This window comes from Amblyomma mixtum, chromosome 4, assembly GCF_055824585.1.
Source record: "Amblyomma mixtum isolate Tamu chromosome 4, ASM5582458v1, whole genome shotgun sequence".
Classification (NCBI taxonomy): Eukaryota; Metazoa; Arthropoda; class Arachnida; order Ixodida; family Ixodidae; genus Amblyomma; species Amblyomma mixtum.
The window spans coordinates 94217951-94244305 of record NC_143015.1 but is presented as its reverse complement, the minus strand read 5'-3'; the positions used below and the strand labels follow the sequence as shown (position 1 = coordinate 94244305).

At 46.5% G+C, this 26355-nt stretch overlaps 1 pseudogene; it reads left to right on the top strand.

Annotated features, from left to right (window-relative positions):
* The first annotated feature begins 6449 nt into the window (after window positions 1-6449).
* LOC149347460 (uncharacterized) overlaps window positions 6450-26355 on the top strand; it is a 28784-nt pseudogene continuing 8878 nt past the window's right edge.

The following is a 26355-nucleotide window of genomic DNA, read 5'->3' as shown; positions in this document are numbered from 1 at the left end:
TCAGAGAAGATTCCCAGGCAATCTCTGGAGCCACATTTCATTACCTAGGTTAACGAATTTCCAAAGTTGTACAACCTGGCGAAACTCAAAGATACAAGACCGTGCACTCACCCATACCAGATACAGGACGCCGCGCACACCATCACACCGCTGCCATGCAGTTCATGTACTCGGGGCAGCAGCATCCCACCGCTGCCACCAGTTGATGTGCTCGGGTGGCCGGGACCAGGGTCTTCACCGCATGAGGACGAAGCAGGCAGACCGCGGAGAGAAGCCTTCAGGAGAAGCAAGGAAACTTGAGAGGTTTATTTACATTATGTACAGTATAGCAAGGAGACCAAAAGTCAGAAAAGGGGAGATGCTCTTGACAAGAGAGGTCAGGGAAGAAGCTCTCTGACACAGCACAGATTGCTGCTTAAATGCAGTTCACATTCCCCAGGCACTCAGCTGGGGAATCTGATCTCTGGTTGAGCGTCCAATGGGCCGCTAGCGTCTTCTTAGGCTCCGCCCTCCCCACGTGACCGCGCACACCGCACAGACACACATAGGCGAGGACGAACTTGGCGCCTGGCCGTCGCGAACTGTTTGGTTTGCCGCCGGCCGACCAGGCCCAAAGGTCGTTCGCTGCTGAGTGACGATCCTGATCGATGGAGACGCGAGCGAGATCACACCGGTGACCTCTTCAGGGACAAATCAGCCGTGTAGCCCCTCCTCTTTGTCGGCTGCTCCGGGCGCACGCGGGCAATGAGTTGGCGGCGCCGTCGCCTGCGCCGTCGCCGCCTTGGGTCTCTTCCGTCGGTTCACGGGCAGTCCGGAAGAAACACCGCACTCAGCCTCCCGGCGAAGGGGATGAGACATCTTTGTGCACGCCGACGCCATCGCCAGTATCTGCCCCACGCCAGCGTTTCCTTTCGTCTTCTCTTAAAAACAGCGCCTTTGATCAGCGTAGCCCGATGGCGCCAGCCCGGCTCGCCGTTCTGCGCTGGCTGAGCCCCCGATCACTACACGTCATAACCTGCCACTCAATTCGAAAACCGTCCCACTTCCAGTATTGAACGCGACCAACAAAGTGTTTTAGGTTCTGTCTTGCTATTGGTAAGCTGTTAAACCTTGCTGAAAGGGTTTACTGAAAAGAAAAACGCACAGAGCTCATGCTATAGCAATGCTATCGTGCTAAAGGAAGGATAACAAGAGCTTGGACTTCGAGCGATTGCCAACACACAAAATCTGTTGGCTCGCTTCCGCGAAAGAACTCTGTTCAGTGAGCGCGAAAACAAAAAAGAGCATATACAAAAATCTGACCAAAGGGTGACTATACCTTGACATCATTTAGCTGCTGTCGGGGAAACCGCGCCTTTTTTTTTAATTTCAGTTTATCTACGCGCGAGCAAGCAAGTGTGCGCTTGTGCATCATGCCCAACCTATTTTTACCTCAAATGTGTGCATCCGCACATTGTACAAATGTTTATCCGAGACTTTGGAAACGTTCTGAAATAAGCTACGAACAAATGCCCTTAGCAAAGCCTGCCCCAACAGGTGTTGTTTAAAGCGGTGCTGTCGGTCGTTTGCGCACGAAACGTTTTTCCCAATGCTGGGTCAAGTTTTCGCGTTCTTGGCCCACTTTCATGCGCTTGCTACATGGTAGCATATAAGAATAACGGATAAAGGCACTTTGCGGATAAGGTTACTTTGACAGTGAAACACCACGGAGTTGCAGATAACACCATGATGAATCTTTTAGTCATCACCTTTGCCGTAGCATCTATGCTTCCGCACGGCGCTTTCGCAGGGGGTGGTAAGTATCCGGTTCTTTAACTTCCTTTTCAACATCAATTTCCGCTGCCCGACTCAAGCCGTTGAGAGACCCGCGTTTTCAGAGAACAAGAAGCCAAGTAAGCTTCATTAGCGGCTGGTTTTCACCAGGTCGGTTTTAGAGTTCAAGAAAAGCCCTGACATTCGGCGGTATAAATAATGTGCCCGGCATTCTGTATCGCCGTGAAAAACATTTTCCGTATACCACTAGTATTCAAACGTCTTCCACGCACAACGAGAGGCGTAACGTATTAGCATTCGTAGTAATGAATTGTGCAGCGGCATTTTCTTTTTTTTTTTCAACCGAACCGCAATCTGCACAAGTATGCGATAAAGTGCTTGATAAAACTTGAGATCAGACAGCTCGCGGTCTTGTTTCGGGTAAGAGTGGATAACGGTGACATAAAGAGGCAATAACGTTATCTCTATTCTGATTTTCTGCGGGTGCTGCTATAGGACGCACCCATTTTAGCAGTTATTTCAGATGCCGAAATTAACTAGCGCTTTGTGAGCCATCTAAATTGTTAAGCATCTAGATACAATCGTTTTTAGTTTTTATAAATTAATAAGGAAATAATCATACAGTTGGTTTGGTTCCTTTTCGTTTAATGGGGTTTAGCGTCCCATAGTGACTCAGGCTTTGGAGGGACGCCGCAGTGGAGGCTCCAGAAATTTGAACCAGCCGGGTTCTTTAATGTGCACTGACATTGCATAGTACACGAAACTAGTATTTCGCCCCCATCGAAATGTGACCTTCGCCGCCGGTATCGAACCCTTTTCTTTCGGGTCAGCAGCCGAGCAACACAGCCACTGAACCACCGCGCCGGTTAATGATAAAACTACTTTTCCGTCGAGCTGAACAGTTTTCCTTCATGAGCGGCAGTGATAGAAGCATGACATGGTACATGCTGCTTAACGTCCCGAATCTGCGCATAGGCTCTGAGGGATGTCGTAGAGTAGCGCTCCGCAGATACAATGAGATTTTATTGAAGCTACTTTTGTTCGAACCACTGTGTTATATTAACCGAATTTCGGCCAGCTTACACACCTCGAATATCACTTGTACAGCATTCGACGGCTCGGGTTCCAGGGCAAAATTTCGCTGCTAATCATGCCCATAGAAATTGTTGAAGGTAGATAATAGTCAGTGTTCAGCTTTATCTACTTGCGCGAGAAGTGGGCTGTCTAGTAACATCAACGGAGAGCAGCCGAAAACAGCGCGGCCATGTTCAAATGTGACGCTAAAGTGGAAGCACCTCATTAATGATTCTCATTTTGTTTCATTCGAAAAAATGGATCTCCCGCTAACAATTGAACCTTAGCAGATCTACCATTAATACGGCGCAGTGTCCGAATAACAAATCGCTGGCATAATCGGGAACACAGCGTTGAAGTCGTTATTGCAACTTCGCATATCTAATAGACAAGTGCCCTGAATGTTGTGTAACAAAAAATCACCCCAGCTGGGCTGCCTCGGCAGTAAGAAAAAAACGACCTTATACATAGAGTTTCGCGGCTTGTTGTGCTGTCAGTCCTTTTTTCTCAATTATTCGTCTAAAACGATTGCTTTCCACAGTTTGAGCAGCACCAAATCAAACCGTAACTTCGAAAGTGACATTCCATTCGACTCCCGAGACAGGAAATACCGTACTATAGACTCAAGAAAAATATTGCGATTTTTCACGTGCCCCACAGAATATTTGTGAACATCTGAAAAACAAGTCCAAACTACAGCTTGTAGTAATTTGCCCAAAAACAATAGCTGAGGGCAAGCATCGAACTTCAGACAGAACGAAACTATCAATGACGGTCCGGCTGCTTTTAACCATCATACCGGTTTGCTTATCTTGCAGCATTACTATGTTCAAACTTCAGCCTGCCAAACTTATTAGACATCGGAAAGGTACGTACAACGTAAACCTAAATCCAGAGAATGTGAATATAAACTCTGAATTATTTTGCCTTCCAACTGCCCTTCCTTTGCCGCTGTGTAGTGTAGCACTCAATGAGGTCTGATAGATTAGCGGCAAACACCTTGTGTTAAGCGGTATTACTGTCATTTCTGAGGTAAATTTAGTTGTAATGCAGTTTTTATTATAATTTTAGCTTGTTCAATTAAGTTTTCTAGTTCCGCAAACTTATTCTACTAAAAATGCGTATATTCAAACCTAAAATTGCAGCCTTGTAGTACTTGATTGCATTTTTGCACGTTATCAACCAGAAAACAATGGTGTTTCTATGGCAAAATTAGCAGACGAAGCTATTCTTTTGAGAAATGCAAGCACGCAAAGTCAAGGAAAAAAAATAGACATCACACCAACTTTCCACAAGCATTGATATCAGAAAGTTATGTATTGAAAGAGTACTAGGCTCAAACCTCTGCAAGCACCTTTCGATGCCTACAGGGGCTCGGAAATAGCAGGACCACTAGAAATAACCGGACACAGGACCATCAAAAAACAATATATGCAACTTTACCCCAATGTTTTAGGTGAATCAGCAACGGTGAAGTAGGTTTGTGGTAAGGGAGTGATCGCGCATTAGCATCCACCCAAGCCCAGCCATGCGGCAACAAAGGAAAGCTACACAGAATCCAGAGAAACTTCACCTTCGAAGAAAAATTCGTCCCAGTCCGAGGCTCAGACCCGGAACCGCAGCCCAACCGGAGCAGTAGCTGTACCAGTTGAGCTAACCAGGACAGCTAGCAACCACAATTCGAGAAGAAATAAATATTAGTCTAATTGTTTGAGCCACGCTAGGTTTATGAACGGTGAGCTCTTTCTGTTAGAATACGCTGTATACTAGCCGAGATTTTTTATCATCGTCATCACCTGCAGAAATGTGCCAATTAGCTCCTTGCAGTAATGGTTGCATTGCAACAACGGTTGCCTTGCAACAAAAAAAATAATTGGTCATCGCGACTGTACTTTCTTCCATCCTGTCCATATCTCGACGGCCATATTTATAAACTGCACCTCTTGCGGCCGCTGTCCTCAGTGCAAAAAAAAGTTATATCGAAGCATCATCCAAAAGCTGCAAGGTTTATTCAAGACTTTTCTCGGAAAGGACCAAAACACAGACTGACTGCTTCCAGTTTTTGGTCATGTCGCGTAATATCAAAAGAAAAGAAATATTAACACTCCGCCAATGGCTAATGGTTTATCATTTGCTAAGTGTCAATGGTTCCCCGTAAAATCGGACTCCGAACAAAATCGCCCTTTGGCTCTCAGATGCTGATGGCAACAGAGTCCGACGTACCACATGTTTGCTCCGGTGCACACCTCTTGTCGTATGTGTCCGTGCAGATTATTGTGCGGCCCTTTCTTTTCGACCCTTGCGAATTGAGTCATTGCAGCTGAAAACTAAAATCTAGCATATGAATTATCCTCAACCGAGTTATTGGGTGTATATTAATATTAATATGAAAATTTCTGCAAACACATTGACATATGTACCATAACTGGACAAAAAACTAAACTTTTAAAGGCGAAATAATGAATATTTTCGAAAATAATTTTTATTTCTTGTTTCTATTCTTGGGTTCCATTCATTTTACTTTCTCCCAAAAAGGCGCATCAGTGAATGCACTTACAGAAATTATACAACCGATCGATTTGCTTGGAGTGACCAGCTTGTCACAGTTTTTATTGCTTGACTTTCGTGTTTGAAGCAAGAAAGAAACAATTACTCTCGAACCAAAATTCTCCTGAAGCGTATTTATCCTCTCTTCCTTTTAACACTTTCGACAAAGAGAATGACTTACCTGGGCTATAATCTGTCATATGTCTTTCCATGCTACGTTTAGATCCATTCGTTACCAGTTACCGATCGGCAGCTACCACTGCTCACATCAGGAAAAGTTTCGCTCACTAGTGGTGATATCAACGGCGCAGCTGACCATTCACAAGAGCTAAAACAGTAGATAGGGAAAACAGTTCGCGCAAAATTTCACCTCAGGTTTCACTTTCACACTAATGCTCAGGGGTGCGGCGCAAGGAACAACTTCCATTGCTATTGGCTTCGAGGTGAATGTACCAGAATAAACTAGTTGGAGCAATTTTAAAAGCCCGGGTAGAGATAACAAAAATGCATCACCATCATCTTCAGCAGCAGCATGGCTACGCCCACTGCAGGGTAATGGCTTCTCAAATGTCTCTTCAATTAACCCTGTCTTCAATTAACAATTCAATTTAGCACAAAATAACCTTACAGTAAATGGCTCCTCAGCTCTTAACCTTTGCGTGACAAAGCCGTTTTTTGGCTCCATCATGATGTTCCTTTCGTCAGGAAGAATACTGTTGCAGTTTTCAAGTAACGCCAACCTTTACGTTCATTATTTCCCCAGTACCAGAGATTCATGCCCAAAATATCACAAAGTGTCTTGTCGTATAGTCGAAAAGAGAAATTTTTCTGTTATAAAGTAGTAATTTTTTTCTGTAGCAGCGCAATACTTTTCTGTAATTCTGCAGCTACGACAAACGATACCGTAATACTGTAGAAAATTATGCTGTTGCTACAAAAAATTCTTATTATTGCAAGGCCAAGTTCCAACATTTTGAAAAAAAAATCAGTTGCACTAACAGAAAATTTTTGTTGCGCTTTTCGATAGCGTATGACCCGAAGTTCCCTGGCCTATAATGGCGAAGGTATGTTGCGAAACAAAGTTTGAACGATGATTACCAACGTTTAAATATCTCCTAATGAGTAAGCACCTCACCCATAAAGAAAAAATTCGCTGTGGCTTAGCTTGGTTAAGCCCGGTAATTGCGAAAGCAATATCCGTACCTACGCCATGGTACAGCTGGTAGTGTAGCTGGTGGTGGTGCTTGTGGTTAGACCTGTGGTGATGCATCGGTTATACAATCCAATCCAAACCAATCAAATCAAATCCAATCCAATCCCATTCAATCAAATCCATTCCAGTCTAATGCAATCCAATCCACTCCAATCCACTCCTATCCAATCCAATGCAATCGAACCCAATCCAATGTAATCTACTCTAATCTAATGTAATCTAATCTAATCCAATCCAATCCAGTCCAGTCCAATCCAATCTAATGTAATCCAATCTAATCCAATCTAATCCAACTAATGCAATCTAGGTCAAATGAAGGTTAATGGTGGTCAGCGCCGCGGCACGATGGTGGTCACCCTGGAAAGTGCAAGTAGTATTGCTTTCGCAATAAAAGTAGCATACCTGGAATTATGCGAACACAAAGTTCAATCAGTTACAACAGCACGTACGCTGTAAACTGATCACGTTATGACTGTACACTAATTAAAAATTTGTGCGGTTGCTGAGTGTTATGGTCAGGTACTACATGTAATTAAGAAAACAGCGCTAAGGAATGATGCTGATTGAATCAGAACGAAAGGACCTAATTAACTCAAGGAATACTGAATATCCGATTTAGGGTACATATGGTTCACATAATTGCTGCCTTCGTAGTGACGTGGTTCTGTTGTATTTTTGCGTTGCAATCAGCTGTGGCAATTGAGATGCACTTTTCTGTCATGTATTTTCACTTTATCTACACTTACGTCTTTTAAACTAGGTAACGTAATGAGAAAATAGCCCCTGTGCGTGCGCAGCAAGATCTCTGCTCCTTGTGTTGTTTTCGAGGCGGTTTATAAAAGGTGATGACGTACCCGTAAAATGGGTTTGCGCAGATCTCCCTCACGCCTTCATTTCATCTCCCTTCTTTTGTAGTGTCTGAAAGCTTCTGGGGACTTGTGTACTGCTGATTCCGTAAGTACCCTGCTAACCAAGAATTTTTGAGACGAATCATATTCGAAATATGCCCCGGAAGAAAATATATCGTTCTAATTTAAAAGACGCAACTCAGAGGAATTATTTTCCCGAAGCTATTTCTCCATAAGAGCCTCTCTTTACGTACGCTTTATGCAGGCGCGAAAAACTCTCATCGGATCTACACTTACCTTTAGGCGACTCAGAGAAAGAAACATTTAGCGTCTGTCATAATGCGCCTTCCACTATATCGAAACGGTATGCATGGTTCGAACATATTATCTTGAGATTCGATATCAATATCACGAGAAAAGCACGACAAATCGAAAAATTTCAGAAGAATGCTTATTCTAAACGCAGAATAAAGATCACCAGGCGATCTCAAATTGACCTTAGAAACGTTGCTAAAAATTCAAAACGCTCGCGCACCCTTTAATTCACGACATCGGAGAATTTGGGGATGGAAAAAATGCAATTGGGGATCATGTTTTGCTCTTTTTGCGAGGAAACTACTTTTTATGCAGTTTCTGTGCCATACGCGTCATAATCAAGATTTACCAGAGGTGTTTCGAAACTAAACTGTCACTTATTGCCCTAGCTAATACCTTGGAGAGTTGTTAACACTATTATCCCCGTTAATGAAATCTTTTTGCTTACATTCAGTCACTGACAAGCCTAGACTGCTCTTAAAATATTCGTTCCGAAGGACTGCGATCATTGAGGAACGATGTCAACTGGAGTTATTTTCATTGTGCATTGCAGGATGGCATTCTACTGTTTCTAGGCCAGCTCTTATCGGTGAGAACACTTTCACCACTTATGTTGTCCATCATTCCTTTGAAAAAAAAATGTCAGGAGCCAAATTCAGAACCATTACCTCGACTCATTATTTATTCCAGAAACTGCCGAGAAATATTTTTACAACTATCCTACCATTGTTCGGCACCAAATGCCACTGGTTTATTTCCAGAAAGGTCATTTGCACAAATCCTCAATATTTGTGTTTTATTCTCACACCCGTCTCCTATTCTTCCAATAGGTATTATATTCAGGGCAACCTATTCGAATTAAGCCTGCGGTCAGCCAGGTCTCGGTGGATTGCCAGGAAGGTCAATAGTATTAGCGAGCTGTAACAGAAAAACATTCCGTCGTCCAATCATCCACTAGGGGCCACGTTGGTATTTTTGTTCCCTAAAAAGCACATTAAAGGAAATCTTGGTCTTATTCAGTCGTCACTGCATCGTTCCCACTGCAACATCAAACCGCTTCATGGCACTATGGTTGCCAGCAACACGCCTAGAGTGTACATGATGTAAAGTTATATTCAGGACAGATTCAAATTTGCCTGCTGCTGTAGATATTCACTACACTAATAGGCGCGTGTGCTTTGCATGCGTGCGTGCGTGTGTGTGTGTGTGTGTGTGTGTGTGTGTGTGTGTGTGTGTGTGTGTGTGTGTGTGTGTGTGTGTGTGTGTGTGTGTGTGTGTGTTTGTAAGCGTGTGTGTGTGCGCGCGCGTGTGTGCGTGTGTGTGTGCGTGCGTGTGTTTGTGTGCATGTGTGTGTGTGTGTGCGTGTGTGTATTCATTCATTGTGACGAAGACGACGAAGCTGGCAGTGGCGCGGGACGGAGCGCTCGCGCTAGGCCAGCGGCCATTAAATCATCTCTTGTTCATGGTTCATCACGCCTCATTATTCGGCTCGCCGCCAAGTTACATTTGGTGTGAGGTGCTGGGGTCCCTTCATCGCCATCCTGGTCCCGGAGCCTCGGTGTCCTGCGCCTGCCGTGGACGTCGGCCGTGAGTGCCTGGTCCGCGCCGCCCGGCCATGCCCCAGCCCGCCCGACCTGAACCGACCTCGCCGCTCACCCCAGCCCCCTCCTCCGCCCGGACCACAAGACACGACGAACCAAGACCCGACCGACCCAAGACCCTGCCCACACATGAGGACACCGCCCCACTGCCCATGCCGTTCGGTGCGTACAAGAACCTCGGCCGTCAGCTCCTGGCACCCTCCGGCCCGGATGCTTCGTGGACCGGGAGTCATCCTTCGATCATCTCATCCACTGTGGCGGCCAGCACCTCATCACTTTCTCCTTCCTGTCCCAACATGCTCCGGAGCCCATCACCATTTCGCCCGTGTGTTCGTCACCGATCGGGACGATCGCTCGGTAGCCCCGGGTAGTGTGACGAAGACGACGAAGCTGGCAGTGGCGCGGGACGGAGCGCTCGCTTTAGGCCAGCGGCCATTAAATCATCTCTTGTTCATGGTTCATCACGCCTCTTTATTCCGCTGGCCGCCACGTTACAATATATTCATCATTCTTAAACCTGCTGGGAATGCCACCCCGCACTAAAAGGTGGTGGCTCATCCGCCACCTACGTCACATGATCACGTGATATACACCTGGCAGATTATCGTGGCGTCACAAATCACGTGACCTAGATCACGTGATATATATATATATATATATATATATATTTATATAGCGAAGTATACGCTTCGTTAAAGGAAACATATTTATTCAACTCGACGTTTCGATCGGAAGACCGATCTTCTTCAGGAGTGATATATATATATATATATATATATATATATATATATATATATATATATATATATATATATATATATATATATATATATATATATATATATAAGATGCGAAATTGAGAAACGCTTCGTTTATTGGGAGTCGACGTTTCGGACAGAGCCTGTCCTTTTCAGAGCCTCAGTCTTGAAAAAGGAGAGGCTCTGTCCGAAACGTCGACTCTCAATAAACGAAGCGTTTCTCAATTTCGCATCTTATTTAAACTAGCAACCAAGTACGTTTATATATATATATAAATATATATATATATATATATATATATATATATTTATATATATATATATATATATATATATATATATATATATATATATATATATATATATATATATATATATATATATATATATATATATAAGCGCAGGTCGGAGGCCGTTGATCGAAGGCGTGTCACGGCAGGCACACACCCAGGAGTCGCTCCGGAACCAACACAGCACTTCGTTCACCTCTTCGTCGCACCGCGTGAACGGATGCCGGTCGTTCCCATTACAGTTACCTCCCTGGCGAAAAGGAGCCATCCTGGCGACTTACGGGGACGAGAGTTGTCGGGTCATAGTAGGGCTTAAGACGTTCGACGTGTGCAGTTTCACGCCCCCGGATCCGAAGATGGGTCAAGGGGCTCAACTATGTAATTCACGGGAGAAGTTTGTTGTAGAACGCGGTAAGGGTCGTGATAACGGGAAAGCAGTTTCGAGGCGAGGCCGGGAGTGGAGGAAGGCACCCAGAGCCAAACGAGTGCACCGGTGCGATATGACACGGGAGGGTCCGAGGGGTCCCGACGGTGCTTTTGGTGCCGCTGGAGTTGTGTGGTGAAAGAGCGCGCAAGTTTTCGACATTCTTCGGCATACATGTGAGCTCCGGAAAGGGATGTGGTCTCGGAAGGCTCAGGACGGTAGGGGAGGATGGTGTCCTTAGTGGATGTAGGCTCGCGACCATATAAGAGAAAGGGGAGAATCCTGTCGTTGTCTGCGTAGCCGTATTATAGGCGTAGGTTACGAAAGGAAGTACTTTGTCCCAGTTGGAGTGGGTGGTATCAACATACATGGCGAGCATGTCACTGAGTGTGCGGTTGAACCGCTCAGCCATGCCGTTGGTTTATGGGTGATAGGCGCTGGTACAGAGATGAACGATTTGGCATTCCTTTAGCAGCGCCGCGACGTCTTCCGAGAGAAAAACACGGCCACGGTCACTGAGCAGTTCTTTCGGGGCTCCGTGACGAAGAACAAGACGTTGTAGGATGAAAGAAGCAATATCCTGTGCGGTAGCAGATTGGAGAGGCGACGTTTCTATGTAGCGGGTTAGGTGGTCAACGGCCACGATAACCCAGCGGTTGTTAGCCGAACTCGTTAGAAGCGGACCGTAAAGATCGATGCCGGCGCGGTACAAGGGGCGGGCAGGGCAGGGTAACGGCTGCAATGGAGCGGGGTCGTGGCGGGGAGGGTTCTTGCGACGTTGGCAGGCTGTACATGACCGAATGTACTGACGTACGAAGCGGTACATACCGCGCCAATAATAGCGCAGACGCAGGCGAGCATATGTTTTCAATACACCGGCATGGCCGCATTGTGGATCGGCGTGGAAAGAGGCGCAGATCGCAGCACAGAGGTTGCGAGGAATCACGAACAGACACTTCCGCCCGTTGAAGAGGTAGTTACGCCGGTATAAGAGGTCATCACGAACGGCGAAATGGTGGGCTTGGCGACGAAGAGTCCGGGATGAAGAAAGTGGCGAGAGATTAGACAGGAAGGTGAGGAGGGAGTTGATCCAAGGATCATGCTGTTGTTCGGAGAGCATATCAGGGACACCGAACGACGAGAAATCGTAGGCACATACGAGGGCAGAGACGGAATCGCAAGAGAGTGGTGAACGGGAAAGTGCGTCGGCGTCGGAGTGCTTGCGTCCAGAGCGATAAATGACGTGAATATCAAATTCCTGGAGACGTAAAGCCCAGCGGGCAAGTCGGCCAGAGGGATCTTTGAGTGAGGACAGCCAGCAGAGAGCATGATGGTCGGTGACGACATAGAACGGCCGGCCGTAGACGTAAGGGAGGAACTTGGCAATCGCCCAAATGATGGCGAGACATTTTTTTCTGTGACAGAATAGTTGGATTCCGCCTTGGTGAGGGCGCGGTTGGCGTAAGCGACAACATATTCCGGATGGCCAGACTTCTGTTGGGCAAGAACTGCTCCCAACCCCACACCGCTCGCGTCAGTGTGAATCTCGGTCGGACAGTCGGGATCAAAATGGCGGAGTATTGGAGGGGAGACCAGAAGGCGACGTAAAGTGGTGAATGCTTCATCGCAAGCGGGGGACCAAGACGATAGATTCGGGCTGCAGGCAAGAAGCTGTGTTAAAGGGGCGATGATGCAGGCGAAATTCCGGATGAAGCGGTGGAAGTAGGAACACAAGCCTATAAAACTGCGAAGTTCTTTTAAGGTGGTCGGTTTGGGAAAGTCAGCTACGGCGCGAAGTTTGGCATGGTCAGGAAGGACGCCATCTTTGGAGATGACATGGCCTAATATCTTCAGCTTCGTGGCACCGAAGTAACATTTCTTCCGGTTTAGTTGTAGCCCGGCAGCAGTAAGGCACGTGAGAACACGCTGAAGGCGCAGTAAATGAGAAGAAAAATCTTTGTAAAAAACGACAATGTCATCCAGATAGCACAGACATGTTTCCCATTTGAGCCCGCTGAGAATATTATCCATCATTCTCTCGAATGTGGCTAGAGCGTTGCATAGGCCGAATGGCATGACATTGAATTCATACAGGCCGTCTGGGGTGACGAAAGCGGTTTTAGGCCGGTCAGCGGCAGCCATCGGGACTTGCCAGTAGCCAGAGCGTAAGTCTAAGGACGAAAAATACTCCGCTCCCTGCAAGCAGTCTAGTGCGTCGTCGATTCGGGGTAGAGGATAACATCCTTGCGAGTAATCTGGTTGAGACGACGGTAGTCCACGCAGAACCGAATGAAGCCATCTTTTTTCGTCACCAGGACAACAGGAGAGGCCCAAGGGCTGTGAGAGGGCTGTATGATGCCGCGCTGTAGCATATCGTCGACATTGTCACGGATGACGCGGCGCTCTGTGGGCGAGACGCAGTATGGTCGCTGGCGCAAGGGGGCGTGCGTACCTGTGTCGATTTCGTGAGAGACGGCAAACGCACGGCCCAAAGATGGTTGGGAACGGTCAAAAGACGTGCTGAAGCTCTGGAGAAGTGTCGGTAGCTGGTCACGTTGAGCGGGCGGAAGGTCGGCAGCGATGGGGCGTTGAAAGACGTCGACGGGAAGCGGATCGGGCGTGGTCGCACAAATGTCCAGGAGAGCAACCTCGGTACAGGCACGGTGATCGGAGAACTCGTGGGCAAGAGCAGGGTCCAGTTCTTTGACACGACCGAGGCATTCACAGCGAAGGAGAGAGGACGGCCAAGCAAAAGGGTTGGAGACATAAATGGCACAGTGACCATCGGAAATCGTGAGAACGGCGAAATGAATCAGAAGGCGGTGTCGGCGGGTGGCAGCTGTGGTGGGTGTGAAGAGAACAGGGCTACTGAAGGCGGAGTCAGGTAGGAGCGGGACGAGGGCAGAAGAGAAGGGAGGTATGGCGGTGTCGGCAGCTACGAGAAGTTTAGCGGGGGGCACAGGCAAGTCGCACATGGAAACGTTACACACCGAAGATAGCGTGAGTTCAGCACGAGCACAATCAATCACTGCACGGTGGGTTGAGAGGAAGTCCCACCCTAGAATGACATCATGAGGGCACGCACTCAGCACAACAAACTCGATTATATATGCTACGTCGTTGACAGAAACTCGTACTGTGCAGGCTGAGGTGGGGTAAATGCGCTGCGAGGTGGCCGTACGGAGAGAAAAGTCAGACAGGGGCGTCGTCACCTTGCGAATTTTGCGGCGAAGAGAGTCACTAATCACAGAAACGGCAGCGCCCGTGTCAACGAGCGCGAGAACAGGGACACCTTCGACAATCGCCTGACTCACGTTGGCGGGAGGAAACGGAGGGCTTGGCGAGTTCGCAAAAGACGCAGTTCTTGCCTCCGGAACTGCAGCAGTTAGTTTTCCTCTCGGAGGGGTTCCGGTCGCCGAAGCATTGGGGAAATTCAACGGCGACGAGGGGAAGGCGAGCGGCGAGTAGCATACTGGGAGCTAGGCATAGACGAGCCAGAAGAGCCATTGGTCAAGGGCTGCTCGTGATCGTATCCGTACGGATGCACAGCCTCCCCAGAGCAAGGCAAGCGCTGACGGCAGAGACGTGCGACGTGCCCTGGAAGCCCGCAAGCGTAGCAGATGGGCCGATTATCGGCGGTGCGCCAAGGGTTCGTAGGGTGTCGTCGTGTGCGAGGAAACGAGGCTGGGGGAAGTGGCAGGGACTGGGGTGGAACATAATAGGCAGGGCTGCTGCGATACGTGGGGGAGGCAAGAGAGCCCGGTGTCCGGGTGACGGCTTCAGCATAGGTGAGTGGTGCTGCGACATGAGGAGGCGGGGGGCTGGATGGCAGGACTGCAGAGACCTGCTCCTGAACAACACGGCGGATAGTCAGCGCAGAGGAGGGCGCGAGGTCGGCAGTAGGGCACACAGAGTCTGGAGCGTGATGGAGAAGAGAAAGCTGGTGGGCGACTTCCTCGCGTATAAAATCTTTGACGCGCTCCATGAATAGTGATTGGTCCGAAGGCGAGGGACCAAGGGCCAAGCCAGCAAGACCCTCGGTAGGCGCACCAGACTGCCGCGTAGACGCGCCTTGCTTGCGCAACTCGTCAAAGCTCTGGCACAGCTCGATGACGGCACTGACGGAGGTGGGATTCTTCGCCAGGAGCATTGGGAAAGCGCCATCAGCTATCCCTTTGAGAATGTTGTAAACTTTGTCAGTCTCTGGCATCGAAGGGTTCACGCGCTTGCATAAATCGACGACGTCTTCAATATAGCTGGTGAATGTTTCAGCTGGTAGCTGGGCACGAGCACGAAGACGTTGCCAGGCGCGAAGTTTCCGCACGGCGGGGCGGCCGAAAACATCTGCGAAGCTTGCCTTGAATGAAGACCAGGTGGGAAGGTCGGCTTCATGGTTACGAAACCATAAGTTGGCAACGTCTGTGAGATTGAAGAGGACGTTGCTCAATTTCACGGCGTCGTCCCACCGGTTGTAAGTGCAGACGCGCTCGTAGGAGGCCAGCCAATCGTCGACGTCCTGGTCGTCCGTACTGCTAAATTGGGAAGGGTCGCGCTGGCGTTGGACCCCGGAACAGAGGACGGTGGCAGGGATGGCCGGCGATGACTGCGTCGAAGTGTTGGGCATTGTTGGCGGTGCAAGTAGCGTTCCGCTCCCAAGTTCCAGGTTGAGCACCGGGACGGGGATCGAAGCACCTCCACCAAGTGTACAGGTGCGTCTTCAAAGCGCAGGTCGGAGGCCGTTGATCGAAGGCGCGTCACGGCAGGCACGCACCCAGGAGTCACACCGGAACCAACACAGCACTTCGTTCACCTCTTCGTCGCACAGCGTGAACGGATGCCGGTCGTTCCCATTACAATATATATATATATATATATATATATATATATATATATATATATACACGCACCTGGCAGGTTATCGTGACGTCCCAAGATGACGTGACGCAGGTGGCGGATGAGCCACCACGTAACTTTTAGTGCAGGATGGGAATCCCAGCAGGTTAAAGAATGCGGTGTCGGTTCTGGTCGGTGATTTCAATAAAGAATGGAACAAGCATGCAACTTTTGTCCAGGAGATGGAAAATCACTGTGGTATAAGATTGACTAATTCGACAAGCATGGTTACAACGCACTGGCAGATGTGTATAGATCTGGTCTTTTAAACTAGCTACAAAACCATCATGTACGGTTTGAAAGCCACGTCCAACTACTTCACGGACTATAAGACTTTGCTTGTAAGCTTAGGTAAGAAGAAGGATGAAACGAATGCCGGGCAAAATGCTGAGCTGAGTATCGAATGAACGCGTGTCACCGTGAAATACGCTCGTTTTACTGCTGCATTACAGAGGACACACCACGACAAACACCGTAGCGTGCCATTGCACCATGCTAGCGCACATATTCGCATTTGGTCTAATTTTGCCAATCGACTGCATTATTTTCTCGGAATTCATGCAAGCAGTACAGACCGTGACAATGCAAAATCCGGTAGGAGTGCTTTTCTATTGATTTTGCGCGCTTTTTCGAGATGGAGGCTGGTCACTTAGGTTCCTAAAATTGACTATGCAACTTCACGTTCTTGACTTCACACACCAATGTCGTATTTTTCAGTGCACTTTCCAAGGACTTGGAACAGTAGACTTAGGATCGCAGATCTACTTGCTTCAAGAATTTCTGAAATATCTACTTGAAAGAAACGATTTCGGTGAGACTACTTCATCATCTTCTTTTTTTTTGCTCCAAAGATAAAGTGTGAATATTTGTTTTGCTAAACTGTACCATGCTCAAAGGATCAAACTTTGGCAAAAGGGTGGGAAAATGTGCGAGTTGGTCCTTGTGGCACCTCGATCATATGGACAAGCTTTGGCTTTTCATCAGGTCAAATTTATAGTGTAGCAAAAAGTTCACCTTTTGCCTGGTCACTGCCTTTTGTTACATTTTCTTAATTTCTCACTTTCAGAGACGAGATGCAAAGACGCGGGCAGCCATTAATGTGGTATTTTCAGCACTTCCCAGAATGTTCATTTCTGTTCTAGATGCAATGTTTTCGTGTTCCGCGTGTTCTAGAAGAAACCCTCCATTTTTGGTTAATTTGATTCCATAAGGACCGAAAAGTTTTCGAATTATGTTGACTGAAATTTATCAAAAACTTCGAGTGCCAAACCGTGAAAGCATGCCAAACCGTCAAAGTGTGCCAAAGCTTCGGGACCAAAACCGTCTGTTCGAGTGAATTCAAATAAACTGTAACAGGACAGCCACACAATGGAAATATTTGCAGCGCACAAACTATTTTTCAGGTTATTATACGGAATTGTACATCTCCTTCCTTAGAAGTTTTACTGAAGTATTCAGACACCCACATCACAGCAAGGAGTTTGAAAAAAAGATTATACAGTTTATTTCTAATCCATGAGAATTACAGTAGCATATTGGCCGCTAAACTGATAATGCTTTCCTACTTTACACGCCAGCACGTGCGAATATCTTCACGGCATCTGGAAAATAACACTTGCTCAAGCGTAAAAAGCGAATAAGAAAAAGTATTTTATGCACATTTAGGACCACCGAACTAATTCGTATTATTACCTCCTGTGCTGAACACACACAAGCATTGGATTAACGTGAGGCTCAGATATATTGGTTGGTATAACATAGCTATGCAAAATTATATAAATTAACTGTTCAAGTGGTTACCAGATGTACTATTGGCGACAAAATTATCCAGGACGTGCGACTGATGATATTGGCTTATAGGTCCGAAGTGTGCTATTGTTAGGCAGATTTCACTGGCACACATTATGAAGTCCCGGGCCTAGTTTCATCTCTACAAGTGTGATCTGCAAACCACTGGCTGATAACAAAGCTATATGCTTTTGATGTCGATCGCGTGTCCTGGGCAGTTTTGTCCCCGATAGTACATTCATATCATTTTGCTGGTCCTCGCCTCATTCTTGGCTACGATACAGCAGCTGTCCCTGCTACTCCACCCCATCGTACTATTTCTATTGCTTTCTCTAATCCGTCACTTGGAGTGTCGTTTTCTTTATTTATCTTATGGAACACTGCACTTTTTGAATATCTGAAACGAGTGGACTACTAACCGCAGGTGACGCAAACTGAAGCATGTGATAGATTTGTATATTTAGTCTGCCAGCAGACGTACTCTGGGTGGCCACAGGGACACATGATAGCCTGGCTAAATAGTGACGATGTAGACTCATCTAGCCACTTCCTTTGAGTGTCACATAATGTTTAACAAATTAGTTAGTGACAGTGTTTACTGCGTTTATGTGCTTCCTGTAGATATTTTTTTTTTCAACTAATTATTCCTGAAAAAGATATTCGCGATTTGCTCACATTTAGGAGTCTCTTTTTCTGCAATTTGCGCCGTGGCATCCAACTTTCCACATCACACATCACCTCTGCAGTACTTGTGCATCAAATTGGTTGTCCGTGTCCATTTGTATCAGTCAGGCATTTTAAATTTATTAACATCGTATTTTTCCTAATGCCGTTGCTACTATAAAGCTTATTTGTGATCATCATCATAAATCTAACTACATCCACTGCAGAGAAAAGTTCTCTTCCATATCTCTGCAGTAAAGTGTGCCTTGTGACAGCTGCAGCCGCCTTATCACCACACTTTCTAACCTCATTCACTCATTTGACTTTCTACCACTCTCTGCTACGTTCGCCCTCTCTCACAATCCAGTCCAAACCATTAAAGGTCCTTCGGTTACCCTGCCTTCGCGTTACAACTCTTGCCAGCGCTCATTTCTTTTTGGTTTCGGCTAGCAGGCCATTAACTCGCGTTTGTTTCCTGTCCCGCTCTCCTTTCGTCTCGTCTTAACGCAGCACCTATCATTTTCTTTTCCATAGCTCGCTCCGTGTTCCTCAGTTTACTTTTAATTGTTTGGTTTCGTTTGGATTGGTTTATGGGGTTTAACGTCCCAAAGCGACACAGGCTTTGCGAACCTCGTAGTGGAGGGCTCCGGATAATGACGAACACCTCGGTTTATTTAACGTGCACTGACATCGCACATTACACGCGCCTCTAGCATCTCGCATCGGTAGAAATATGACCGCCGCGATGGCTCAGTGGTTGTGCTCGGTTGCTGACCCAAAAGACGCGGGTTCGGTCCCGTCCGCGGCGGTCAAGTTTCGATGAAGGCAGAATTCTAGAGGCCCGTGTACTGTGCGATGTCAGTGCACGTTAAAGAACCCCAGGTGGTCGAAATTTCCGGAGTCCTTCACTACGGCTCCTCTCATAGACTGAGTCGCTTTGGGACGTTAAATTTCCGTAAACCAAGCCAAACCAGGATGGAACCCGCATCTTTCGGGTGAGCAGCCGAGCCTCATAGCCACTGAGCCACAGCAGCGGCTCAGTCCTTGTCGTCACCTTCCAAGTTTATGATCTAATATATTCAACAAAACTCCTTATTCTAATGTTTAATAGATATTTGAAACGCCATCGTCAATGACCATATAATATTTCATATGACTAACAAAGTTTCACCTTCGTTTCCATAGATACCATTCTGCCTTTACTCACCAGCATTTGCAACACCCTTAGCGACACTCTTGGTTTGGCAACTGGCGGTATATTAACTCTCTCTTGCGACGAACTCCACTTCGATAATGCAGCCGTTTGCGGAGAGCCTATAGTCATCATCGTCGAGGCTACCACCCCGTTTGCATCGGTGAGAATTGGTGCAAATATTTTTTTGCGCTTTGAAAACAATTTCAGAAAACGAAAGCTGTCCGAATGCACTAGCGCAAAGTTTCGCCTCTCTTGTTCTGAGATCTAAAAAACGGAGCGCAAAGCATATACAGATGTAGTAACACTCCTAGTATTAGCTCTGGTTCTAAATCACTATAGTTGGTTGCGTTCAATATTATGTTTTACGCATTCTGAGGTTCTGCGACGAGCCGTGCCGTAGCATATGCCGAGGTATGGAGGCGTCCGTACTAGGGTCGAGAACGCAGCTTTTACTCCAGCATGGTGATTGTGCCACGCCAATCGTACAAAGATAAAGATGGTATGACTCAAACACGCGTCCCTTGCCTCTATGTTTCTTTCTAGGTTCCGTCACGATACGCGTGGTTAATTCTTGTTGCTTCGAGTAGAACCCTGAGGCAGCCGCTTCAAAGTTTGGACTGCAGAACACAGCCATACAACGTGCGCTCAAAGCACTTCCGCTATGCCCACGTTGGGTAACCTGGTTTCAAACCTGTTTTTTTTTTTTTTTTGTAGCGAGAGCTACATTATCCGCAGCGCGGCAAGGGGAGGAAGAGGGTCGCGGTGTATAAATGATGGTGATGCGGCGGTGGAAAAAACACACCGTCATGGTGGCCTAGGAGAGCGAGGCCGACGCTGTGCCAATTGGTCAGCGTCGCCAACTGGCACGTGTCGCCGAGCTCTTCGTCACGCGAGAAGTTGCCGCCTTCATCACGTGCCGTCTTCACCACATGCCTCATCTTTAATGTCCAACACGTAGCCAAGACGATAAGCAAAACATTTAGACGTTACCAGGGATATACCGTACCTCTCGCTACGTAAATCCTGGCGTAGCTGAGCTATGCCACTGCTAATTTTTTTTAAGTACTACCTTATTGATTGCAGCTGAGGTGAAAACAAAGCGATGAACCGCGGAGAAGCCTTTGATTCTAAGTTTAGCTGTTGTCCCAGAAGGCGCAAGGGCATTCTAGATAAAGACGTTAGCCAGAGAGAGGTAAAGAGGAAGAAAGAAAGCATAGATGTTAACCAGAAGGGTGTACTGGTTGGCTACCTTACACTTGGGAGGAGAGGTGCGGGGATTGAAAAGAGCGACGAAGAAGGAATGAGAAGAAGAGTCAAAGTCTGTTATTTAAGCCAGTCGCTCTCACTAATGGCGTAGTAAACCCTGAGGGCAGTCCATTGCTATAACCACGGTCCTATGATCTTTTCCTCCGTTAATTGGCGAGGACCCAGGCGTTCCACAGCACAACACAGAGGGTCTGTCAGAAATGATAAAAGCGCCTACGAAAATGTATACAGCTTATAGTATCTTCGAGGAAATATCAGGGAGTGACACTATAAGGCTGCAAAGGCTTAAGGTAATACAAAAACATCGCCTCTGAACAGCAAAGAAGCTTCATTATGGTTCAACGACTGACAAGGGTTTTGAAAACGACACATTTAGTCCAGTGCTTCTCATGACACTGATATATTACTTTAACAGATCACAATCACTTCCAAAGGGGCCTCCACACACCATTTTGCTCATCACGAAAAACGTTATCAAATCCGTAGGGCGCGCTGTTAACGATCCCCTCTAGAGAAAAGTTGTCCCAGAATAGTCAGCTAGAGCGGTAAACTCAGCTGCAGAGTATTAACTTTTTGCACTTTTCATGAACCAGTACTCTCTCCGCCATCTGGTGACGCGTTCGCGGCAGCGACGACTCGCCTAACGAAGCAACATGCGGCCGCCGTTGTCCTGTTGTTGCTGGTGGCCGCTCAGAGTAGCATGCTGTTGACATCATAGGCGCTGATATATATGCTTAATGAAGGTCTAGGTTAGTTGCAAAATATGTTGTACAAACACAGCACACCCTATAATCATGCCATTAGGGCAAGGTGTCATTCGTTTTGAGCCAGTGTTCGGTCGGGTAGAGCGGGTGTTTACAATTAGTCACATGGGAACTTGTACGAGCAGTCGCCACATACCGCACTCACGTCGAGTTATGTTCAGAAGTCTTGCTTCAGTGGCCTGAGCATATCTCATTCCGTCCACGCGACACCCTCGATACCAACTTTCTAAAAATAATGTGAACGTTTTAAAAATCCGGTTAATTAAAAGAAGAATTGTGAAGTATAGCGGTGTTATAATTTTTGATGAAACGATCAGCCTGAAAAAAGCTATGGAAATTTTCCACCTTGTCCGTAATTGTTATGGTCGGGTTTTCTGCTTATCTCCAGTTACACTACCAGATTACGCATGACATCTCAAGACCTGTTTCACTTATTGAACATTACATATAAAAGGCCTTAGTTCAGAGAAGTTGCGTACAAACTCCATATTTATTGCTTTTAAGAATTTCGAGCACAGACTTACTCTGCCTTCTGTCATAATAAGCTAGTTTCGGTGGCCCGTTTCATCCATTGAGAAAAGACACGCAACACTGCAAGCGCGGATCTTGCACTGAGCGAAACGACGCCCACGTAGTGAAAGTAATGCTGGACTCGGTCGCCGGACTGCGGCATCGTTTTGCGCTTGATATGTGACTATACTGCTGAGCGTCGCAAAGGACCGTTAAATTCGCTTTGGTTCTTAAGTAAGCGTGCCGTATTGCAGCCGTCTCTCTCTTAATTCTCTACCCTGAAGGCCCTAAAATACGACCAGAAGATTTAATAGCAAAAGCTAAAATGTCTAGAGCTCAGGAAACAGGATGCTCATGGGGATATCCTAGGCAAGAGTACAATTCTAGCGGTCGCTTTGTAAGCCCCAGCAGGCAGAAGTAATCATCCCATGGTTTAAAAACGCCGCTAAATGAACACTTTTTTTAATATCTCCGAGAAAGTTTGGATATTCATGGTGGTGAGTTTCAACAGGCGACAATCTCGTCAGCTCCACCATTTGTTGAGTTATGTGTATAAACGGCTGTACGCATGCTTTCTCTTTTCACGTCACAGTGCCTGAATGTCACTGGACTCACCTGTGCCCGGAACACACCGGTGGACGTAAGTAGTGGCTTATTTGAACCCAATCTATTCTATCGTACTAATTCTTGAAGATTGAGCGGAAGCTATGTTCTTACCGCATGATCTGCTGAAAGAAGTCGGTATTACATGAAAAAAAGAAACTGTCCCATCCCTTCCAACTGCATGCGCGTGAGAACAGGACACTGACCGTGTTTAGAAAAGGTTCCGCGATATCTGACCGAATTTAAACACAGTATTCGGTTACGCCGTCGGCGTAATCGAGCACGGAGCGCCGCGGAGGATGAAAGCCGGCGACAGCGAAGAGAGGGCAAGGAGGAAAGCGGAGGAGGAAGGTGCGGCGGTAGGTGAAGGCAGGTTGCGTGGCGGAGCTCCGCGACACCTGCGCCGTCGTCATCTCACTGATGACGTTATCGGTGAGGTATGTGCGACTCGCCTGAACAGCGCGCGTTGTAAACACGTCGGACGTTCATCCGAGGCGAGGCTTCATCGGCGGCGGAACACTGTGTGCGCTACCCAAGTCGAAATCAAGACTCACCTCCTCACGACAATGCGTGTTTCGTATGCGATCGCCTATAATTCGAGTACCGCCGCAGCTTGCGCTCAAAAATATCATTGCCGGGAAGCGTAATCGTCGGCAATTTTCTTGGAGGAAATATCAAGGGAAATAAACAAGGCAAGAATTTCAATCTGAATATTGAACCATTATGCGAGTTACGAAATAAGACCGCGAAAATACCAGCTCTTGTACCGGCCCCTAACGCATCCGTGTCACCGATTCACCGCCTAGTTACTTGGACATGATAAGAGAAAGCTAAAAAATGCGCTGTCCACGTAGCAGTATGCGTTAGTAAAAATGCTTGAGGCCGCCTGATTATCTTAACTATTCGTTTTAAAGCTCTCAGATATGCCACATTTCTGTTCAACACGACGCACACAAGGCTAACCTTACGTCAAATGTGTGCGTTTACTCTATTCCACGAGTAAAGTCTGTTCAGAGTCTTACTGCAGGGTCGCAAGAACGACGTAAATCGCTTAATGTTTGAATTGTATTTATTCTTTTTTTTTCTGTAGCAGATACTGAGCAACTTTAAGTTTATGTTTAAATCCACCGGTTACTACGACTAAACAGCTAGTACGAAACACCATTTTTTCTAGTAGAAAAAAAGAATTTATCGTATATTTTGCAAACTTCTAGAACCTGCCATCTCACATCTTCCTTTCATCTTTAGGAACCAGCCATCGTTGGATTTTTAAGGGTCCTCGCGGTGAGCAAGTTTGTATTTTTTGTGTTCTCTTCTTTCTTGCTGTTACGCATGAACAAAGGCTCCGTCCCTGATGTTGGAATCCGGTTTAAAATAAATTATAGTCTGCGCCATATTTTCAGCAACTTTCATACACTGTGCGGACAAGGCAAAAAAATTTGCACCAATAATATATGTGAAAACATTATTTTTTTTCTTTAACTGCGATGTTTCTGAGAAAGCTGTATAGCTTTCCTTTGTAGCCGTATGGCTGCGCTTGGGTGGACGTCCATGAGTAATTACTCCCTTATTATTATTACCTCTAGTTAGTGATAAATTTTAACATTTCAAGCATGTGAGAATGTCTGTTCAGGAGACTCTATAGAAAGAAGCCTGTACCTTCAAAAGTAAAAACTTCAAAGGTGTGCTAGGCGCGCTTTGGTAATATGTCTTTTTTTTAGTATACGACTGAAATTAACAATTTTAGGCCCAAATAACGCGTACAATATATAAGTCCAGTCACCCACCAATAACCTGCGGAGCGGTCCTTTATTTAATGTGCATGATAGCACATATCCTTACTTTGCAACCGAATAATATCTGCTGTTTTTATAAGATTACAAGTGCCGACGCCGTGGCCATAGCTCATCATTAGTAGGCGAAGATCTTGAGCTCCTTAACTGCCTCAAAAAAAATGGCCTGGCTTAGCTTATGGTCAAGCCTAGGATGCGAAGCATAGTTTTGCGGTCTGGCGAGCCGCCCTCTCCCTGGCCGACATCTCGCTGCTCAACTGACTCAACGAGTGCGTCGCCTTTTGCGCGACGTCAGTATCTCCTAGCGGTAGGAGCGGGAGTTAGGCCGCCGGCGGAGGCTGCGCGTCCGCAAGCGAGCGCACGAGGCCCCAGCTTTCACAGCTGTTGTGACGTCATATCACGTGGTGCGCCGATGAAGGTCACGTGGTAGCTACGCGGCCGTGCGCGGCGCAGCAAGGAAGAGCTCGGTTGTGCGAGTAATATGCTTCGCATAAAAAACTTTCTTCTTTGCCACAAGTTTTGCCGTACGAAGGTCCACGCGTCTTCCTTGCTGAATTGTTTACGTTCTGTGATGTTCTTGCCGTTCTTCAACTACTGTGTTACGTTGATGCGTCTTACTATGAACACCCGCCGTCAAAACTATACAGAGCGCGTGTTAGGCGATAAACCGAAATTTCTTTGCATCCAAGGCACATTTCAAGAGCTTTAATAATGTAGTGTAAAACGTGCTATGATACAACGCTACATGTTATATTTACTATGGGCATCTTGCAAACGCGGAGATAAAACAAAGCTTCTTTAGTTCAAAGTGATACTTTTTTTAACTTTTCTACCCTCTTAATGTGCTGTATAGTTGATATTTTAAAGAAAGTGCAGGAACAAAAGTTGGAATTTTCGACTGAAATACGCCGTTTTCTATTACCTTAAACTCTTTTTCCCCACCCTCTACTTATTGTGTGGTGTAGAAAGCGGTTTCAAGAGGTGCAGGATTCTCTCGGAGTTTTTTACCAAAATATGCATTTTTAGGTTACTTTTGGAATCGTTTCTCAAGATGGGAGAACTTGTCCACATTTTTTTTATTACTTTTGCTTGTAGAGTAGATATATGATATGTGCTAGTCAATTGCATCCCTAGTGGCGCGCCCGCCGCGTGCGACTCGAGGTGACAAAAGAATTCGTAGTATAGGCCTCATTACTAAGAACGGTCCCTTATACAAATGGGTTTGGGTTTATGGGTTTATGGGGTTTAACGTCCCAAAGCGACTAAGGCTATGAGAGACGCCGTAGTGGAGGGCTCCGGAAATTTCGACCACCTCGGGTTCTTTAACGTGCACTGACATCGCACAGTACACGGGCCTCGAATTTCTCCTCCAAAGAAATTCAACCGCCGCGGCCGGGATCGAACCCGCGTCTTTCGGGACAGCAGCCGAGCACCATAGCCACTGAGCCACCGCGGCGGCTTTTATACAAATGGTCTATAGACAGGGTATAGACTTCTTATACACTCCATTGCCTTCCTATCGATATTTCTTGTCTCTTCATAGCATATAGACTGTCTATAGACAAGTGTCTACTAAAAGTGTAAGGTCATAAATCTATTGATTCTATTTAGACTGTCTATAGTATTTCCATTGCCTAGAGACTGTTCTCTAGGATTTTCTATAGACAGTCTATAGACTATATAAACAGAAGTCTACAGACAGTCTATAGACTGTGTAGAAGGATTTTATGAAGGTAACCATCGATTTCCACAGAAAGACCAATTTTCCTTTATTTTTGGGCTTAAGTTGAAATTGCCGTCCGAGGGGTGTTTCGTGTAGAGGAAAAATATGGAATATCAAGATGAAAGTGCACTTCTTGCTTTCCTTTTAATGCTCATCGTGCTCCTACTTTCTTATCGCCATTTCCAGTAATCATAATGCGCTTGATGGAACTGATCGGTGGAGGGGATACTGTCGTTAAAAGGCTCCTTTCTGGCACTTTCTTACCTGTGTAATCGCCTCTGCAAGGAATATGAAGTGTTTGATGCGCTCAATAG